Here is a 16,933-nt window from a genome sequence, read left to right on the forward strand (position 1 = left end):
ATAAATGGATTTCAATGTAGTCTCCATTTTCCGGTCAGCCGTGCCAGGTGCAGGGAGAATTACCTTCTTTGTCAACCTGGACAGTGCACTGTCTAACACAGGGGGGTGACTCCCCTTTTTTCCTGTCCTCTACTGGGAAAGGATAAGCTATTTGAATTCTCTTGGGAATACGAAATTTCTTTTCTGGATTCACCCACATCCCTTCAAAGTGAGTATTAAGCTCGTGGGAAGGAGGGAAAGTGACCTTAGATTTCTTTTCTTGATAAAAATAAGCCTTCTCCTGAGGTACCGGAGTGGCTTTCGTGACTTTCCAGAACTTCCCTTATAGCTACAATCATATATTGTATATTTTTTGCCAATTTATGATCTATTTCCCTGGAGTCACTATCGTCGAGACAGGAATCAGTGTCCATGTCGGTATCAGTATTCACAATATTCGCAAATGGTCTCTTAGGTGACCCAGAGGGGTTGCCTGCGGATGGAAGAACAGAACCCTGAAAAATCACATCTCCACAGATTTTCTCCAGCATTCAGCATGAGATTCAGACTTATCTAATCTCCTATTGATATGATGCATACTATCACATATCTCTTTCACCAATGCAGGCTCTTGGTGTGGCGGCAGCGCCACCACATTACACTTCTGTGTCCCTAAAATGGTTTCCTCCGGGAAGGAACTCCCTGCCTCTGATATGTCTTACACACATGTACAACACACACACACACAGACACACTGGGACTTATAGGGGACAGACTCACAGTAAAATCTGTCAGAGGGACACAGTTTAGGAGCAGCCAGTTCGCAACCCCATCGCCAGTATCTAATGCCTGTGAACACAGAATGCCCACTGACATGCAGCGCTTTTTACACAGTAATACACACTTGTAAAGCACCAAATTCGCTTGTGCCCCCCCTGTTTTGCACCCTGATACTTGTAGTCAGAAGTGAAGGAAGACCAGCGATGTCTCTGCAGCCTGAGGAGAGAGAAAATGTCGCTGAGCAGTGTGCTGGCTGCCTGAGGAAGAAGCTCCGCCCCCACAATGGCGCATTTTTACCTCAGAGACTTTTCATAATATTTATACTGGCGGGGGTAGGGCTGTGCCTGGGCATCTTATACCCCCTTTTTGCCAGTTTATAGAGGTGTTTTTGCAGCCCAGGGCCCCCCCCCCCATGCTCTGCACCCTGCAGTGCCTGTGTGTGTGGGCAGCAATGGCGCGCTGCGCTCCCGCCAGCCGCACGGTATCTCAGCCGTCACTTTACTTGATAGAAGATCTGTCTTCTTCTACTCACCTGTCTTCTGACTTCTGGCTCTGTGAGGGGGGTGATGGCGTGCTGTGGGAGTGAGCATCTAGACACGGCTAGCGTTCAGTACCCTTCAGGAGCTAATGGTGTCCTGTTAGCCAGAAGCAGAGCCATGAAACTCTTCAGGAAGTTGGTTCCTACTTCTGCCCCCTCAGTCCCACGAAGCAGGGAGACTGTTGCCAGCAGTTCTCCCTGAAAATAAAAAACCTAACATAAGCCTTTTCAGAGAAGCTCAGTAGAGCTCCCCTGGAGTACATCCAGTCTGCCTGGGCACATTTCTAAAACTGAGGTCTGGAGGAGGGGCATAGAGGGAGGAGCCAGTTCACACCCATTGAAAAGTTTTAAGAGTGCCCATGGCTCCTGCGGAACCGTCTATACCCCATGGTCATGAAGTGGACCCCAGCATCCTCTAGGACGTATGAGAAATATAATTAATAAAACATTCCCCCACGTGGAGGGGAGTTGGAGTTTGCCACACAGCTTAGGCTGTAACCAGTGGATGCCCCAGCACGCGACAAGCAGCTATGTAAGCTACACACTGAGACAACAAGCAGTGGTAGTCAGTCGCCCTCAAGGAGGACAGAATGCACAGCAGCACGAGCGGGGGGGGGGAGATGCACATATGACCCCAATAGTGCCAGATACATGTTGCCCCACAGTGCCAGATATACATTGCCCCAGAGTCCCAGATACACATTGCCCCAGAGTGCCAGATACACAAATGCCCCCACAGTGCCAGATACACATTGCCCCACAGTGCCAGATACACAAATGCCGCCACAGTGTCAGATACACAAATGCCCCACAGTGCCAGATACACAAATGCCCCCACAGTGCCAGATGTACATTGCCCCACAGTGTCAGATACACATTGCCCCAAAGTGCCAGATACACAAATGCCCCCACAGTGCCAGATACACAAATGCCCCCACAGTGCCAGATACACAAATGCCCCCACAGTGTCAGATACACATTGCCCCACAGTGCCAGATACACAAATGCCCACACAGTGCCAGATATACATTGCCCCACAGTGTCAGATACACATTGTCCCACAGTGTCAGATACACATTACCCCAAAGTGCCAGATACACAAATGACCCCACAGTGCCAGATACACAAATGCACCCACAGTGCCAGATATACATTGATCCACAGTGCCAGATATACAGTGCTCCCTGGTCACAGCTGCCTGTTTGTGCTGTGTGAGGGGAGGAGAGCGCAGTGCCTCTCCTGCCCCTCAATGCTCGTGAAGTCCAGTCTCTGCAGCTCCAGCGGCGGGCATCTCAAATGAGGCGCCGGTTCGTTAGCAAATCAGAGCTTGTAGACCGGTAGCCAATCAGGAGCCGTAGCTGCCGGTCCATGAGCTCTGATTGGATAGCAAACCGGTGCCTTATTGAGATCACATGCCGCCGGAGCTGCAGAGACTGGACTTCATGAGCATTGAGGGGCTTATACCGCTGGAGAAATGCTCAATTGCGTTAGTGGATCCAATTACTCCACCATTGATGCACCATCAGTTACAACATTGAGTAGCCCCAGCCTGGTGCAGAGTCTTCATTGGAACTGCATGCTGTTACACACCCATGACATGCCCAAAACACCTCCTCTTTTTGTGAAGACTTTAGGTTTGCTCCCAGTACCCACTCTGAACCAACCGCCCAAAGATCGCAGAAGCCACCTCAGGTAATAGCAATGTCATAAAAGGCATATTCCATCACACACAGAGGTGTAGCGAGGGTGGCTCCGGGTGCTGGAAAAGTTATAGGGCACGCAGCTGCCTGCCCCCCTTCCTCTGTCCGCTATACTGCGGGCCGATGTACAGGCAACCGCAGAGCAGGAGGAAGTGAAGCAGAGGGGGCGCACATTGACACGGAGACTAAGTAGGGAACAGGGCAGGCCAGAGGCGACAGCAAGAGAGACTGACAGCCAGCATATGCCGGAGCTCTGCCGCCCTCTTTATATGTTTCCTGTCTGTTTGTAGCTGTACAGCAGTGTTACTTCTGTCCTGCTACACCACTCTCTGCCCTGGCTGCTGCAGCCTCTTTCTGCCCTGGCTGCTGCAGCATTTCTCTCTGTCCTGGTTGCTGCTGCAGCACCTCTCTTTGCATTAGAAGCTGCAGAGTAACATGTATTAGTGGCCTTACTATTCGGTATCCTACAGCAATACCAGCATTGACAGAATTCCTTGCTGTGTTACATTTCTGTGCTACAGGATCCTACCAGCACGTCGTTGGCGTGCTGGTAGGTATGTCTCAGGGAAAGTTTTCAAAGGTCCCCCCGTCGCGTCCTAGACACATTTTTAAAACGAAAAAAAGCAGTTCATATCAATGCCATTGGATGCTGGTGCCCTGGCTTTGGTGAAGCGGCAATTAAAGGTAGGAGGTAGTCACTTCCCACATGTTATTGGGGTTGTGGATGGGACACATGTTCCACTTGTGGCACCAAAACATAATGAGGAAATATATAGGAACAGGAAACTGAATGTCATGGTTGTTTGTGGCCCATAACTCCGGATCCTGTCCCTGAATGCAAAATACCCCGGGAGTGCCCATGATGCCCATTTCATTCGGCAATCAGGGATCTGGCAAAGATTAAGAATGATGATGGAAGGCCAAGACATGTGGCTATTGGGTGAGTATTTCTGTATAGTATTTTTGTAGTGTTTTTTGTTTTTTTTCGGTATGTTGTTAAATCTGTACACTTATGATGTTATTGTGTTTTTACAGGAGATCATAGATATCCTTGCACCCCCTGGCTCATGACTCCTTACAACACACCCAGGCCAGGGCCACAGTCCGAGTTTCATTCCGCGCTTACAGCCACTAGGCAGCTGGTGAAGCGCACCATTGGGGTCCTGAAGGGACGATTCCGTGTGCTCCACCGCACTGGTAGCGACCTCATGTATTCTCTGGAAATTGTAAGTAAAATTGGGGTCCTGTGTGCCATCCTCCACAATATTGCTGTGAGGAGTCGCCTGGAGCTTCCTCAATCAGAGGAATTGCCCAGAGAGGATGAGGAGCCAGGGGTTGGGCGGACATTCAGACCAGGCACGGAGGCGCAGCGTGGCCATGCTGTTAGGGCAAGAATAGTTTGGCAATATTTCAGGTATATAAAATCAATTCCCCGAAGGGAGGGGAAGGGGAAAAAGAAACCAGGTACAATTTAAGGTGCACTCAACCCAACCAGCAAGTTTTACTGTATTGTTTTCAAAAAGTGTATGTCCACACTGCAATGTCAAATAAAGGCTCAAATGCCCATTAACTAAGATTAGTACTGAGAATTATTATTGTTTGAGGGACTGAGACATGTCCTTTATTAATAATAGAGCGAAATATTAAAATCTAACAAAAAAGAAAAAGTTTGTGACAGAAATTAACAAATTGTGATTAAAGATTAAAAACAACGCTGATGTGTCATACCCTTAATATATGTCCTTAACAATTATTCCAAATGTACATGAATGTGCATGTATTTATGCAGCATTGTATCAGTGCTAATTATAATAGAGATATGTACTTCATGTATTAACTGGGGCTTAAATCATATGCCACAGAGGGAGATATATTATTTGGCTGCTTGAATCACAAGTTGTTACAGTACATTGCAACAGTGGTGAGTAGAGTGTTACTTAGTGTTGTGATTGAAACTAGAAGAAACACTGTTGCTAAATATATGATTCACGCATTTAGGCGGTCATTTTGAGTTGATCGCAGCAGGAACTTTGTTAGCAGTTGAGCAAAACCATGTGCACTTCAGGGGAGGCAGATATAACATGTGCAGAGAGAGTTAGATTTGGGTGGCGTGTGTTCAAACTGAAATCTAATTTGCAGTGTAAAAATAAAGCAGCCAGTATTTACCCTGCACAGAAATAAAATAACCCACCCAAATCTTACTCTCTCTGCACATGTTATATCTGCCTCCCCTGCAGTGCACATGGTTTTGCCCAATTGCTATCAAAAATCCTGCTGCGATCAACTTGGAATTACCCCCTTAGATACAAATCACCATGTGGTAGAGAGAGCTAATAAGGGAAATATCTGGCTACAATAGCATTTGTAAAGTAGTGTGCAAATACATCAATGGATATCCTATATATAGTATCATTCTTGGGTAATATGCTGCCTTATTACACTGTATTGAAATATGATTATTTAATAAATCACAACAGCATAGGATATCTATAAATCCTGTTAACGATATATATGTAAAGAGGGTAGATTAGTATTTACTGTATCATATAGATGCACAATGATTGATAATTATGCCGCACTAGATTAGATTGTATCAAATCCGTGTCTCACAATTTCACTGTCTGTACATTCTCAGTGCTTATGATATATCGTTCTTCAAAGATCTTTTAATGTGCAAAAATGCCCTATAAATATATAGGGTACATGCAACCCACTTATTTATGGATGGCCTATATATATGGGTTTGTGATGTATAACACAAATCAGCAGTGATTATATCCCGTGCCGTATGATATTATATTGTGCCTATACAGGACATATAAACTGCCATTGACAATCACTGATCGTGTTTAAATGTGTACATTCCTATAACACTAAAAATGGCTACTGGGAGACACTGTCCCTGTGTATATATCGACACAGAGAGAAGATTTGTATATATATGCAACACTGTATATCCTAAGTTTGTGATTGTAAAGAAATAACCGGTTAAATTGAATGGTTGCCAGGCATAAAAATAGCGTGGCATAAACCTCAGTGTTTAATATTAAGGTTACATTTCCTTATGATGGCATGAAATACACACAATTTCTAAAGTAGAGAGCACGTTGTTATCTTTTATATTTAATACATTTCCCTGCTATCTCTCTTATAAAGCCTTTGAAGAACCGTGAGTCACAGCATATATAAAAAGATACTAATACAGATAGGAAACGTGATCATAAATCCCTCTGTACTTTAGGCATATTCAGCTCCTAATAAACCCTCTCAAATCTCTAATATATGCATGTTTCATTCGTATATTGGACTATTATTTAGTAATACGGGGACACATAGCTTCATCATTATGGTAATATTGTGTAAAATGGAGTGAGGTTGAACATATGTGAATGTAGTTTACAGCTGTATCAAATCCTAATGTAGTGTGAAAAACATTTGGGTCACATGGATTTTATTTATGTGTTTTGAGTCGATCCATAAGTGACTGTGAACAAGAGTCATCTGTAATTGGCCATTGAACATAAGTTTTGTAGCATGTTGTCTACATATAATGTAAAGTACAAATTTATTTGCATTGTGCTGGTCCAAAAAGTTTATGTTGATATGATTTTTATTAGGTTTACGCTTTGTATTGACATTTATGTAAACAAGACATTTGTAATGTTTTTATTTCCCTTATTTCATGAAACTGCTTACAAACATTGCCACCATCTGACCACACTAAAGGTGGGTACACACTATTAGATATATCTGCAGATATATCTATGTACGGATCGGGCAGTGTGCTGTGCATACACACAGCCCGATCCGTCGGGGACTGACGTCATGAACTGGGCGGGCGCTCGCTCCGGCCCAGTTCACCTGTCAATCACCGCCGGCCGCCGCAGCATGTGTACGGGCGGTCGGACGACCGCCCGGTACACACACAGCGACGGGCCAATATATCGTTAGATATATTGGCTGTCGGCTGTGCTGCGCGGCCGACGCGATACGTCTGTGAACGACGGCGTTCACAGACGTATCGCCCGTACACACTGGCCGACGGTCCCGCGATGTATCGGCCGTTCAAGAGAACGGCCGATACATCGACCAGTGTGTACAGGCCTTAATTCCAAAATCTGCATTGGTGTAGCTGATTTATGCGTCCAAATGTGGTGAGTTTGAAAAAACACCCCACCCCCTCCCTCTCTTTCTCTCTCTCTGGGGGAGATGTACTAAGCATAAAAAGTGATAAATTTCACAGTGATAAACTGCCAGCCAATCAACTCCTAACTGCCATGTTACAGGCTGTGTTTGAAAAATGACAGTTAGGAGCCGATTGGTTGGTACTTTATCACCGTGATATTTATCACTTTTCAAGGCTTAGTACATCTGGCCCTCTGTCCTCTCTCTCTCTATATAGAATGTGTTTACTTTATACGATTAGTGATTTAAATGTATAATGTGTGCATAGATGTGTGATTTTTAGCTGTGCTAGGTACGAATAATCGCGTCTGTGAATGCTTTCAAAATGTTTACCCTAACCTGTCACTGTACTGATATTAATAAAGTTTATCAATAACGATGACCACATCATATTTGGGCCAATCAACATGCAGCATACACTATAAATATATGCCCATGTAAGGAAAACGCCATTGGCACCATGCGAGCAGCCGCATTCTCGAGGAGGGAGCTGCGGCTGCTAACCGCTGTAATGGACCGCCGCATAGGCGCGTGGGCCCATACGTTCCCAACTCGCGGAAGGGTGCGGCCTACGCGGAGGTCTGCAGGCTACTGCGGGCTAGGGTCTGCACAAAGCGGACCATAATGCAATTGGAGCGGCGGTGGTCAGACCTCCACCTCCGTCAGCCTGAATTGCTGGCGCAGCTACGCCAGGAAATCCGCCAATGTAAGTAATATGCAATTAAAGGTGTGTTTGCGTGAGTGAGATATATAGCATTACAAGTTCAAATATATTTTAAAACAGCATTACACATCACACTTGTATTGTATGTTTAGAGACTGTGTGTGATGTGGGCTTGCAGGACACATTGGGGACCAGAGTGGTTAGGGTGTAATGTGTGGGGGTGGGGGGGTGGGGTGGAGAGTCACCCCACAGGCTGTAGGCTGGAGAAAGACAGTGTAGAGTGCATGCAGTGTGTTCCTTCATTAATACATACAGAAATTACAGGAAGTAGGATCATCACTATGTGTAATAATACTCTGTAAATAGTCCGGCGTAGTGTGGATTAACATATGTGTTATGGAGAATGAATGTGGGCAAGCAGGAGATTGAAACCTATAGGGCCAGCTAGTATGGCAAGGCACAGTGGTTTGCCACACAACTCCCATGTACTCCTGTGCCACAGTACATTCCCGTGTGTGTTAGCTATTTCATTTTTGGCCAATATTAATAATGTGTAAGGGTCACAAAATACCCAGGGCCAAAAATAACACACACGTTTCTCAAAATGTATTGTATTAAATGTTTTAAAATGATGACAGTAACATTTACAGTATGTTTGGGATTTGTTGGAGATTCACCATAAAGCTACTGTTTTATATTGTGTTTTTAGGCCAAGCACAACGCCAAAGGCAACAGGAGGAAGACGGAGCCTCCCCCCCTCAGCAAGCCGAGGAAAATCCTACATCCTCTTCCTCCTCCTCTCCTTCTCAAACCACCTCCCCCCTCAACAACCCACCCCACATCAAACCTCCTCCTCTTCCTCCTCCTCCTCCTCCTCCTCCTCCTCCTCCCCCTCTCAACCACCCTCCCCCTCTCACTCTCCCCCTCAACCCCTCTCCCCCACTAACTGATCCCCCCCTCTGAACCCACCTCCCTCTCTCACTCCCCCCCTCTCAACCCCGCTCCCCCCCCTAATTTGTTAAACAGAAATGTAATTGTAAGCTGTTTGAAATGTATATTCAACTACATGTGTTAGCAAACTGGGTCCGTGCAAATGCTGTGCTGAAACACATTCCAACATCCCCTGTCTCAGCTTATGGTTTAAGGCATGCTATCATTGAGTCTGGACATGCTTGGATCTGTAGTTCCACAGCAGATGTCGACACGCAGTTTGCTGACCCTGGACCTAGAACACAAATGGTGAACCATGCACACTCCAGATGTGGGTGAAGTAGACAGGCCAGCATAGCCTGCTCCTGTTTTAGCAGACCATGCTGGTATGTATAGTTTATCAACAGCTGGAGGGCCAAACGTTCAACATCCCTGACCTAGCCAGTGAACGGTTAAAGTGTGTTTTGTGCCTTGCTTCTACTGTATATTGCATAATGTGATAATGTCATTTTCTATTGTTTACATTCATTACAGATGCTGCAGATGGAGATCCCAATGTGGCAATGTATACCATCTTGGACAGGATGGAGCACCACAGCCGTGGTTTACTTGCAGAAATAGCGTCTCTGAAAGCCCTTTTGAAAAAATAACGTTATGGAAAATACTGTTTAAAAACAAACAAACCATGGGGTAGATGTATTAACCTGGAGAAGGCATAAGGAAGTGATAAACCAGTGATATGTGCAAGGTGATAAAGGCACCAGCCAATCAGATCCTAACTGTTAATTTACATATTGGAACTGATTGGCTGGTGCATTATCACCGTGCACATATCACTGGTTTATCACTTCCTTATGCCTTCTCCAGGTTAATACATCTGCCCCAATGTTTGCAAAATAAAAAGTTAAAAGACCGAATTGGTGTGTTGTCGTCTGTAAAATTAAAATAACATACTGTATATCTAGATATGTTTCCACACTTGCAAAGGGTTAAAATGAAGAGTGAAAAATGACTAAATAGTCAACTCCTAGCCGACACTTAAAAACCAAAGGCGCTGAGATGACAGTTAGAAGCTGATTGTTTGGTACTTTAGCACTCCACATTTTAAGTCTTCATTGCGGATTGTTATTGTGCAATTAGGTGGACAAACTCTTCCTTTTGAAGACTTTGAACACTTAATTGGACAATCACATTACTAATCCTTAGTCTAATTGGTTTTAAAATTGAGAAAGGGATGGGATGAAATATTTAGCAAATATTAGTGGTCATTCCGAGTTCGCTCGGTAATTTTCTTCGCATCGCAGCGATTTTCCGCTTATTGAGCATGCGCAATGTTCGCACTGCAACTGCGCCAAGTAAATTTGCTATGAAGATTGGTATTTTACTCACGGCATTACGAGGTTTTTTCTTCGTTCTGGAGATCGGAGTGTGATTGACAGGAAGTGGGTGTTTCTGGGCGGAAACTGTCCGTTTTATGGGAGTGTGTGAAAAAACGCTACCGTTTCTGGGAAAAACGCGGGAGTGGCTGGAGAAACGGAGGAGTGCCTGGGCGAACGCTGGGTGTGTTTGTGACGTCAAACCAGGAACGACAAGCACTGAACTGATCGCACTGGAAAAGTAAGTCTCGAGCTACTCATAAACTGCACAGAGAAGTCTTTTCGCAATATTGCAAATCTTTCGTTCGCAATTTTGATAAGCTAAGATTCACTCCCAGTAGGCGGCGGCTTAGCGTGTGCAAAGCTGCTATAAGCAGCTTGCGAGCGAACAACTCGGAATGACCACCCTTGTGCGAATATTTGCAAGCTAACTAAACCGTGTGCAAGTCTGCCAAGGTATAGCACATGTACGTTAGTGTATGTGTTGCTAACGATGCGTTTGTCAGTCATGCGAACGGTTCGCTATCATGCGATGCTAAATAATCCACACCTACGTTGTGCATTACTGCATGCTCGTTTGCAATAGTGCGTGGTGGGTGTTTGTTTGCATTCGTGCGATGTGTTCGCAGCTGTGCGTACACTCCTTGCATACGTAAAATATAGCGAACCACTCAGAATGCCCCCCAATATTGTGTGGTATAATCCAAATTGGTACTATTCTGTGGCCACGCCCCTTCTCCATGAAGCTATGCCCCTATATTTTTGTTGCACGCCTTTGGCACGCACTGTCCCTATTTTAGACATGGGGGCAATCAAAGGACACTTTCGCCCTGAGATCCACAAGGTCTAGAACCAACCCTGTCACTAATTTAGGCTTTTTAAATATTTTTGCTTTTGATGTCACGCATCCAATTCAGTACAGGAGGGGGGTGCCGAAACATACCCTTGCTCCGGGCACCATGGTACCTAGCTACATCTCTGATCACACACCTTGGTTTGTGCATACGCAGTGTTCCCTAGACTTTCCGCGTATGCACAGTAGCAAATAATCGATCATCTGTGCAAACATTGGTACCGCGTCCACCTCTGAATCAGGCCAAAGATGTGGTTTGGGGTGTGACCTTATTTGTCTACATTTTCTAACACAGCCTATGAAGGTTTCCTTTCAGGCAAGAAGGAAGCCATAAAAAATATTTGCAAGTAGAGACTGAGAATGACGTCAGCACTTGCTATCATGGACTAGTAAGACTTGTTCTCAGTGTAACAGCTGCGAAACAATTTTTTTGTCAGAAAAGGATCATAGGGGGTCATTCCAACCCGATCATACCCTGCACTTCTTCGTAGCCGTGCGATCAGGTCGGAACTGCACATGCACGGTGGCGCATTGCGCAGGCGTGTCATTGCCCGGCGATGGATATCACCGGCAGCGACGCCGCATACGAAGAAAGCAGTCGCAGCAGAGACCGCAAGAAGATTGACAGGAGGAAGGCGTTCCGGGGAATCAACTGACCGTTTTCCAGGAGTGGTTCGGCGAACGCAGGCATGTCCAGGCGGTTGGAGGGCAGTTGTCTGATGTCAATTTCCGGGACCTGCATCACTGAAATCATCGGACTAGGTAAGTATGTCTAGGGATAGTCTTGTTTTACACAAAACTTTTTAGCATAGCAGGGATGCACAAGCGATCGCAGCCCTGCTGTGCTATAATACACTCCCCCATAGGCGGCGTCTAGTTGATCGCATGAGCATCAAAAAGTTGCTACGTGCGATCAACTCGGAATGACCCCCATAGTCTTCTTTCCATGTGGTATGTGGTAATGTGCATGCATAAACAATGATATTACTCGCTAGATAACCTTGGTTCGCTCCATGACTAAAGAATTGATGCACATGAAAAATAAGTTATACAAATATTTTTATTAAGTTTCAACAGAAATCATTAAAGGAATGGATGGAGCTACAGTATAGAATCAGAGATAGGCTTTGTATAATCTCCGTAGGTGTTTCATTAAACAAGGTAACAATACCTCTCATTGGGGGTAATCCCAAGTTGATCGCAGCAGGAAATTTTTTAGCAGTTGGGCAAAACCATGTGCACTGCAGGGGGGGGGGGGGGCAGATATAACATGTGCAGGGAGAGTTAGATTTGGGTGGATTATTTTGTTTCTGTTCAGGGTAAATACTGGCTGCTTTATTTTTACACTGCAATTTAAATTGCAGATTGAACACACCACACCCAAATCTAACTCTCTCTGCACATGTTATATCTGCTTCCCCTGCAGTGCACATGGTTTTGCCCAACTGCTAACAAAGTTCCTGCTGTGATCAACTCAGAATTACCCCCATTATGTAAATTAATTCATCTTGTACATATAAGTACAATATAATCAATAGTATGGCCTTGGTACAGATTATTTTTCCACATACGGGGGTAATCAATGCTTGTTGGATCCTTTCCGATGGAGAGGATCAATGCCTGTGAGATTTGGCCGCGGTATCCGACAAAACACATGGATCCATGGCTAATCCGCCGATCCACGTGTTTTCCGACAAGTCTGAATTCCCGACTTGTCGGAAAAACGGAGAGAAGATTGAATAGGTAGAAACACCTTCCAACCTAAAAAAAGTTGGAATCTGCCGTCTTTCCGACAAGACGGCAGTTTCCAACAAGCATTGAATACCCCCCAGAGTCTTCATACTTGTCTAAGCATTTGCTCCAATGGTACACCAAGGCATCTATCTCGGCAAGAAATCATTTTCAGGCGCCCAGTTGCTCATGAATGATGTTGTGCACAGTACTCACTGAGATGTTCAGTTCAACAGCAATATCACTAACTTAAATGCGTCTGCCCTCCTGAATCAGAGCTTCAGTGCAGCACAAATTGTCATCTGTGGTGGACGTGTCAATGCACCAAATCTGTTTCCGTGACATTATCACCGTACAGCTCGACAAGTTGGCAATGAATTCCAGCTGTTGATGTACCCTTTAGATGCAGAAATCTGATCACATTATGCACCTCAGTGTTTGACCATGTTTCCGCCAACCCCACCATCTTACACCTGATGTTGGGACAGTATGACTGATCTGAGGCGCAGTCTAAAGGCTGTGAGAGGAAGCAGTGGTCTACCTGTTCTGTTCTGGTGGGCAATTAGAATGAAAATGAGAACAGTACACATGTGAGAGGTCTTGTTACCTTACTTATTGAACAACCCTTATACATGCAAGTCTAGACAAACAAGATTTATAGTATTAGAAGTACTTGGCTATATACTCAGATGTTGGACTTTCCCAGAATGGTTATACATGAAGTGGTAAATAACAGCACACTTGCTTCTGGGTCATCTGTGAGATGAGAGAAGCGACCCAGCCACAGACAATGGTGCAAATGGGGCAGATGTATGAAGCCTGCAGAAGTGATAAAGCAGTGATAAGTGCAAGGTGATAACGCACCAGCCAATCAGCTGCAATATGTAAATTTATAGTTATGAACTGATTGGCTGGTGCGTTATCACCTTGCACTTGTCACTGCTTTGTCACTTCTCCAGGCTTAATACATCTACCAATGACCTCAATGTGCTGTCTGTTTTCAACTGTTCTATGTAAGTATTTGATCTAACAAAGACTACTACAACACTATTATATTGGGCTTGCTATCAAAATAATAATAATAATAATAATAATAATAATAATAATAATAATAATAATAATAATTAATTGAGGATGACCTGTGTGTATAGTAACCAAATGCATGTGTAACACAATGTTCACTCAGTCTTCCCTGCTGTGTTTTCCTCCACCAAATGGCAATCAGCTCCCATTGTATGTCAAAATGATTTGAATAAAAATATGTACTGTACAGGAAAGCAACAATAGTCAGTGATGGGTCCTTTTGGTTTCACACAGATGGTTTGAATAATGGAAAAGTATTATTAGCATTCACTTCGCTCAAAATGGTCCAAGCTGCATATAACATTTTCAGAGCTAAATCAATCACACGTGACAGAGAAAAATCATTTTCTAGTATTATAATGCATTAGCACCAAGCAGTGGGAACAATTAATGTACAAGAGGCAGTATTCAAACCACAAGTGTTACTCCCCAGGCCTAGGTGCCTCAGCACAGTCAGTATAGGGGAAGGCGGGGCTAGTTGTCACAAAAATACATAACTTCAAATAACTCAAAAATCTTTAATCACAACTAAACAAAACAGTGTTCTTTCTTCTGTTTATATTGAGGGTAAGCTACATCCAATAATTATTATTAACAATGTAAAATATGTTTTTCGAAACAAAAATAGTTGTAACAATCTGCCCCCAATGGGGGTAAATTGTTATGGGATTGGGGCAAATTGTTACTGATAAAATAATCTATACAAAATCTTAATATAAAAAGCGTTTATTAGAAAACTTTGTACATTTATCACAAAATCACATTTGGCATATATTTGGTATATAGGGGGTTAATCAGATATGGACACAGCAAAATCTGTGTTCATCTACTCACATGTTGGGGGCCGCTCAGCACAGGGCAAGATTGCCCAGCATGTGTATGGCGTTACCCCACGATTGATTAGAGGTTGATCTCTGGCTGCGCTGGCAGGCGGTCCGGTGCCATTTCTTTCTCAGATCAGCTGCATGTGACATCACATAGCAACCCCAAAACGACCTGGACACGCCTGTGTTGTCCGGACCGCGCCCACTAATCACCTGTCAATTACCTTGCGGCCACATCCTTCTGGGATAGGGCCACATGGTGAAGGGTCACACACGCACACTATAGATGCTGCTCTTGTGCAGACCCCTGGATGCGAACGCATGGCTGCGTCCAGGTGTGAACAGACCCCATAGTCTGATGAAATGACAGACATCACTCATCGTCTTTACTGACGATTTTGGATTTGAAATTAGTGCAAGTAGATGCTACTGCATCACCTCTTACGTAAAGAATATGAACCCACCCTTTACATGCAATACATTGGACCCATTCCTGGCCAGGTTTTAACAGATTGTAACTCGAGGATATTTTGGCTACTTTTTTTCTTATAGATTTTGATGTCATCTTCTTAGTCTTTATATTTTTGCCTTTATTGCAGAGTAAAGATTCTTAACTTTACGTAGTTTGCCTCTTATTTTCCATTACGTATATTTGCCTCTAGCTGGTCTTTAATGGTTGTGTCAGTGAGTTTCGCGGTTTTACACCCTCTTGTGCGATCTTTCCTCTCTTTTGCCTTTGTAAACAGGCAAATCTACTCTGGTGTTGTATGGTGCCTTTTATTTATTCCACTTGTAAATGGTTAGGGCTCTAGCTCAGAATAAGATGGCGTTTTGAGATTCGAGTAATTCTGGGTAAATCGAATTAGCACATCTCTACTAAAAATGAAAATCAGCTTCTGTCATCACTTTCTAGGATGCAAAATAGAAATGATACAAGGGCTTAGACCAGTGATTTTCAACCTTTTTTTACTCGCGGCACACCGAACAATGGCCCTCATTCCGAGTTGATCGGTCGCAAGGCGAATTTAGCAGAGTTACACACGCTAAGCCTACGCCTACTGGGAGTGTATCTTAGCATCCTAAAATTGCGACCGATGTATTCGCATTATTGCGATCACAAACTACTTAGCAGTTTTAGAGTAGCTCCAGACTTACTCTGCCTGTGCGATCAGTTCAGTGCTTGTCGTTCCTGGATTGACGTCAGAAACACACCCAGCGTTCGCTCAGACACTCCCCCGTTTCTCCGGCCACTCCTGCGTTTTTTCCGGAAACGGTAGCGTTTTCATCCACACGCCCCTAAAACGCCGTGTTTCCGCCCAGTAACACCCATTTCCTGTCAATCACACTACGATCGCCGGAGCGAAGAAAATGCCGTGAGTAAAAATCCTATCTTCATAGCAAAGTTACTTGGCGCAGTCGCAGTGCGACTATTGCGCATGCGCACTAAGCGAAATTTCACTGCGATGCGATGAAAAATAACGAGCGATCAACTCGGAATGAGGGCCAATATTTTAAAATTGCCAAGGCACACCATCTGTTCCCCACAGAAAAAAAACAAAACACACATATTAGCCCTCACAGTAAAAATAAAAAATAAATCCACACATACATTGGTCTACACAGAAAAAACAATCACATTGCTCCCCACATAAATCATGTTGCTCCACACATAAATCAATCACATTTCTCCCCACATAAATCCTATTGCTCCCCACATGAATTATTCACATTGTTCCCCCCCATAAACACATAAATTATTATTCTCCCCACATAAATCCTATTGTTCCCCACAGGAGAAATAAAATAACAAATATTATTATCAGCTGTCCTCCTCCCTGTCACTCAGTGGCGGGGGTTGTTCATAGTGGAGTTCTGCGAATACTGAGCAGCGGGCGGTTGGGCAGGTGTGGATGTGGGTGGGCAAGGAAAGCTGTGTATGCAGGCAGGAACTGGAAGATGTGTATGCAGGCGGGTGGGCTGGCTGGGTGGTGAGATGCGGCGGCTGTGACCTATGATATCACATCGTTTTCAAGGCATAGGTCATGGCCAGAGCATGACTGGTCCTCTAAGAAGGGCCCGGGCCAACAGTTCACTCTGAAGGTGCAGGAAGCTGCTCTGGCTCTGCGGCACACCTTGCAACTGGTCGCGGCACACTGGTTGAAAAAGCCTGGCTTAGACAGTGCTATTTTTGTATGAAAATAGGTACAGGAACTGTGGGTGGGGCAGAGGTGAGCGGTGATGTGGGTGGAGCTATCAAAGGGGTGGGGCTTCAATTGGTACATACACTTTT

General features: G+C 44.5%; 1 protein-coding gene across 1 annotated transcript in view; it reads right to left on the reverse strand.

Moving 5' to 3' along the window:
- TRPM1 (transient receptor potential cation channel subfamily M member 1) overlaps positions 1-16,933 on the reverse strand; it is a 307,999-nt gene that overhangs the window by 21,201 nt on the left and 269,865 nt on the right. The window lies entirely within an intron of this gene.

The sequence above is a fragment of the Pseudophryne corroboree genome, chromosome 6, assembly GCF_028390025.1.
Source record: "Pseudophryne corroboree isolate aPseCor3 chromosome 6, aPseCor3.hap2, whole genome shotgun sequence".
Taxonomy (NCBI): Eukaryota; Metazoa; Chordata; class Amphibia; order Anura; family Myobatrachidae; genus Pseudophryne; species Pseudophryne corroboree.